This window comes from Anabrus simplex, chromosome 2 (assembly GCF_040414725.1).
Source record: "Anabrus simplex isolate iqAnaSimp1 chromosome 2, ASM4041472v1, whole genome shotgun sequence".
Lineage (NCBI taxonomy): Eukaryota > Metazoa > Arthropoda > Insecta > Orthoptera > Tettigoniidae > Anabrus > Anabrus simplex.
In genome coordinates this window covers 870,689,360-870,695,359 of record NC_090266.1, presented here as the reverse complement: position 1 = coordinate 870,695,359, position 6,000 = coordinate 870,689,360, and positions in this window count along the sequence as shown.

The window sequence follows — 6,000 nt, the reverse complement described above, 5'->3', positions numbered from 1 at the left end:
TGGTATGGTTAAATCATACAGTAGTTTCTTTAGGTTTTCTATATACCAATTTTCCGCATTTGTCGAATTTTCTAATGCTTTAATAACACTGAGGGAATCGGTATATATGAGAGCTTTTTGGATAGTAGAATATTTAATATATATTCACACTTGTCGAAGTGCAAATATTTCTGGTGTGTATATAGATGCCATAAGGGGTAATATGATTTTTTCTGATAATTGTAGATGAGGGGATTAAAAAGCTGCTCCAACATCGGATGTGTCATGATGTTTTGACCCGACAGTATAAAATGGGATATATTGTTCGTATAGATCTAAAGTAATTCTTAATTACTCATTTGTTATCCGTCTGTTTCTATTCTCGGAAATACTATTATCATCGAACTTTGTGCGTATAATATTGGGAAATTGTGTATTCGCAGGAAAAGTTATGGAGTGCTTAGGGTGAGTTCGTTTTTGAACTACGATAGGTTGTATATAAATAAATTGAACAGATGCCCATAGGAGTGCCGGATATTAGTCTTGTAATACATTTCCATTTCCATAATATTCTGATAAACATTTCAACTTGGGAAGGATCGGATGTTGATATCTGGCCATTTTCTTGAGAAGATCATTAGTAGATATATACTTGCGTCTCAAATGTAACGGTGGTTCGGTAACTTCAACTAGTAAAGCATTTCTGGGAGTCGAGATCATGGTACCTGTAATCAGTCTAATAGCTTTATACTATAGTATCTTTTTTGATCCTCAGAGGCCATATCTATAAACTGACTAACATAGTCAATAACTGACCTTATAATGTTCTTATACACAGTTAAAAGAGTAGATGGGTCAGTTCCCCATGTTCTGTTCGTTAAGGATCTTAATACTTGTACTTTTGTCCTGTTTCTTCCACATATCGCTACAATATGATTTTTCCAAAATAGTTCTTTATCTATGTCTACCCCAAGATAATCAACGATTTCTTTAATGAAGATTTCCTGTTCGCCCCATCTAATGGGTGATAGATCATATAAGTTTGGTGGTAAATGTTAGAATTGAACTATTAGCCGGTGCTACCTCTAAACCATTTTGTATAGTCCATGTCTGAAGGACTTCTAACGTCTTCTCTATGGTAATCTGTCATTCCTCTTTAGTATTTTGAGTGCGGTATATTACTGTACCATTGTATTAACCGAGTTGATTTTTACAATTTCTTTTTCAAGATACGCAGTATATAAAATATATGTAATCGGACAAAAAATGTCAGCTTGTGGCAGTTCCACGGATGTATTACGGCAATTGCTTTGGTGGGCGAGTTGTTGTAGACATACTCGTCGATTCGTATAGAGTTGTCCCATGATATTAATCAACGTGGAAGGAAAATCCATATTCCTTAATTTATGGAGTAAGATGGAATTATTCACGTTGTCATAAGCACATTTAAAATCTAAAAAAGCAGCAATAACTTTTGATTTCTGGATTTTGCCAACGGTATATCTACTAATACGATATTCAAAGCATCTATCGTGCTGCGATCTTTGAGGAATGCGAGTTGGTACTTCGGTAGAGCCCACATTATCCTGTCAGTAAATTTTTTTGCAACAGTTTCGGAATACAAGAACTTAACTTCTCTGTAACTACAGTATTTTTTGCTAGTTGCTTTACTTCGCACAGACACAGATAGGTCTTATGGCGACGATGGGACAGGAAAGGGCTAGGAGTGGGAAGGAAGCGGCCGTGGCATTAATTAAGTTACAGCCCCAGCATTTGCCTGGTGTGAAAATGGGAAACCACGGAAAACCATCTTCAGGGCTGTCGACAGTGGGGTTCGAACCTACTGTCCCCCGAATACTGGATACTGGCCGCACTTAAGCGACTGCAGCTATCGAGCTCGGTAACTACAGTATTTGTATCATGTTTCGGTTTTCCAGGTTTCTTTATAGGTACTAATACAAAATATTTCCACTCCATAGGTATATTTCCACATTCTAAATAAGGTCAATTTTTAAAGTAGGATTTATTTAGATTTTGGGGGTAAGCATTTAATCATATGATATGATATATAACCAATTCCTGCGAAAATACTTTTATTATTATAAAATGCAACGTCGAATTCCGATGGGATTATTGGTCACAGCAATGTTTGAAATTTATTCGTAATTCCAGTTATCGGATATTGGAGCAAAGGTACAACATAATCAGGAGTTAGATTTTGATAAAATTGAAGGAGAGTTGTACTATCCCAGTCGGTATTGTTTATAATATTGCAGTTCTAGTTGCATAATTTTCGAATTGCGGACCAGACATCTTGAAGAGGGGTTTGCCTTACTAATGAATTTGTAAACACTTTCCAAGCCAATCGTCGATTCTCATTAAATAATTTTTGGATTTGTGCTGATATGGTCTTATAATGAATACCGTATAAGTTGCTATTGTCCCTTTGTGTCGGAATTCCTTTAAAGCATTTTTTCGACGCAGTACCCATTCCGAACATTAATAATCCCACCAGTGAATATTAGGTGAATATTATGACTTGTATTTAAGTTCAAGTGGGTAGTACGTGTCTAAATACAGCTTTATAATATTCATTAAATTCTTACATTGATCTTTACCCTCTTTTCTTTGTCGAAAATAGACAATTCGTCCTGAATATACTTTTGAGATAACGGAGTATCTATATGTTTATTTGTCGCACACAAATCGGAATTTTTTGTGGCTTTCGGACTGCGTTCGAAGTGATTGTATGAAAATAGGAAAATGATCACTTTGGTGTATATCATTTCCTGTTTGCCACGACATTTTAAGTGCTAAATCAATAGATGCTCTAGTTAGATCGATAGCGCTGGGATTTGTATTGGGGTCAGTGATCCGTGTTGGTGATCCATCATTCAATACTATAAGAGGGAACTTAATGATGGTGTTCTCTATATCCTGGCCTTTTTGCAACAAGAAACACTTCCCCAAATCGGATTATGGGCATTGTAATCGTCGCCAGTAATAGTGGACGATTTTTAATTGTTCAAAAAATTCTTCCATTGTTCATATGTCAGCCTAATTTTGGAGGACAATATAAGTAAACGATTGTTAAATGACTTGATGTAATTGCAATTGTTTGGACATTTGAAATCCCATTTATTAAATCTCTGGCTTTGAAATCTACATTATTTTTAATGAGGATACACACACCAGTCGCAACATTGCCATCTAATCGTATGACATTGAAACAAGTGACTCGGAAATATTATCTTTTGAGCCAAGTTTCACTAAGTATAACAATTTGTGGACAAAAAATTGTGTAATCTGAATTAATTCATGTTTTTTAAGTACTCCGACAATTCCACTGCAATATTCTCATTTTAGTTAGTTAATAGAGTGGTAACTTCGTCGTGTAAAACTTTAATAAAATGACGCCGCTGAATATTTTGTCCCGTTTGGTTTATCACGGATTAAAATTTTAAAGATAATTCTTGAACTTTCCCCTCCGACTGAATGCTTACATTAGAATATTCGACCGGAATAGAAACAGAAGCATCAGTAACACAGTTCCCAGAACGGAATTGTTCTGTACTGTTGGACCTATTTGTTAAGGATACATTCACAGAATTCGAAAGTAAATGAGATCTGATTTCCGTAATAACATTTAGACATAATTTTTTGGGTGCTTATTTCAGAGTTCCGACTGCTTTGTCACGTGCCGTGAAGTTTATCCTGGCCATAATTTCTCACAATATATGCTGATACATCCAACTGGTGAAAATATCCTTGGATTAGTTACTTTTAAACACCTGTACTGCCATTGTAATCGCGTTATGTGTATTACATACAGACCGACAAAATATTCACCTAAATGCAGCTTTTAAACGTGATTATTGGATGCGAATTTCAGTGTTCCGACTGTTCCTTCACGTTCCGTGAAGCCTTACGCTGGGCGCAACTACACACAGCACGTCCGGTAGAGCAGATGGTATTAGTGATCATGAAGCGGTTTTTGTAGTAGTTAAAAAAATGTGATAGAAAGGAAGGTCTTAAAAGTAGGACTATTAGGCAGTACCATATGACTGACAAAGCAGGCATGAGACAGTTTCTGAAAAGTAACTATGATCGGTGGAAAACGGTAAATAAAAATGTAAAGACTCTGGGATGGGTTTAAAGAAATTGTTGAGGAATGCGAAAACAGGTTTGTACATTTAAGGGAGGTAAGGAATGGTAAAGACCCACCTTATTATAATCGAGAAATAAAGAGACTAAGAAGGAGGTGCAGACTGGAAAGAAATAGAGTTAGAAATGAGTGTGGAAGTAAGGAGAAATTGAAGGAACTTACTAGAAAATTGAATATAGCAAAGAAGGCAGCTAAGGATAACATGATGGCAAGCATAATTGGCAGTTATACAAATTTTAGCGAAAAATGGAATGGTATGTATAGGTATTTTAAGGCAGAAACGAGTTCCAAAAAGGACATTCCAGGAATAATTAATGAACAAAGGGAGTGTGTATGTGAGGGTCTTCAAAAGGCAGAAGTATTCAGTCAGCAGTATGTAAAGATTGTTGGTTACAAGGATAATGTCCAGACAGAGGAGGAGACTAAGGCTAAAGAAGTATTAAAATTTACATATGATAACAATGATATCTAAAATAAAATACAAAAGTTGAAAATTAGAAAAGCGGCTCGAATTGATAAGATTTCTGGGGATACACTAAAGACAATGGGTTGGGATATAGTACCATATCTGAAGTACTTATTTGATTATTGTTTGGTCGGAGGAGCTATACCAGATGAATGGAGAGTTGCTATAGTAGCCCCTGTGTATAAAGGAAAGGGTGATAGACATAAAGCTGAAAATTACAGGCCAGCAAGTTTGATATGCATTGTATGTAAGCTTTGAGAAGGCATTCCTTCTGATTACATTAGACATGTTTGTGAAATTAATAACTGGTTCGATGGAAGGCAGTTCGGTTTTAGGAAAGGTTATTCCACTGAAACTCAACTTGTAGGATTCCAGCAAGATATAGCAAATATCTTGGTTTCAGGAGGTCAAATGGACTGTATCGCGATTGACCTATCTAAAGCATTTGACAGGGTGGATCATGGGAGAATACTGGCAAAAATGAGTGCAATTGGACTAGACAAAGAGTGACTGAATGGGTTGCTATATTTCCAGAAAATAGATCTCAGAGAGTTAGAGTAGGTGACGCTTAATCTGGAACTGTAATAATTAAAATTCAGAGGGGAATTCCTCTAGGCAGTATTGTCGGACCTTTATGTTTTCTTATATATATATAAAGTATATGAGCAAAGGAGTGGTCTCAGATATAAGGATTTTCGCGGATGATGTTATTCCTTATAGAGTAATACATAAGTTACAAGATTGTGAGCAACTGCAACGTGACCTCGAAAATGTTGTGAGATGGACAGCAAGCAATAGTATGTTGATGAACGGAGTTAAAAGTCAGGTTGTGAGTTTCACAAATAGGAAAATACCTCTCAGTTTTAATTACTGCGTTGATGGGGTGGAAGTTTTATATTACGTTATTAATTAATTCCAACTAGCCAAAGGCTTATATACAGGAATTGTACAATACAATATTTATAGCGTCTAAAATTAATATGATACATGTACATTGGCTGCAAATAAATACATAAATTTGTTATAATGAACGTTACTCTAAATATTTCCTTTACGTTACCATTACACAAAGTCTTATCAAGAAAGTCATCTACTTACTTAGGTACTGACTCCGTAGCACTTTCTTTAATTTAATTTTGAAATATTACACATTGGAAACTGATTTTAAATCTCTCGGAAGATGATTATATGATTGAATGGCTGAGAACTTAAAGCTACAGTTGCCATACTTATATGAATGTATTTGAAAGAGAGCTATGTCACCTGTTTGTACTGTGTTATAATTAAGAATGTCTGAACCCAGAGTGTAGTTACTATCGTGCAGGACAATGTTTAGTTTAATTTTGTGAATTAATATTGATTATCTAAAAGCAGTGCGCATAGATAAGGG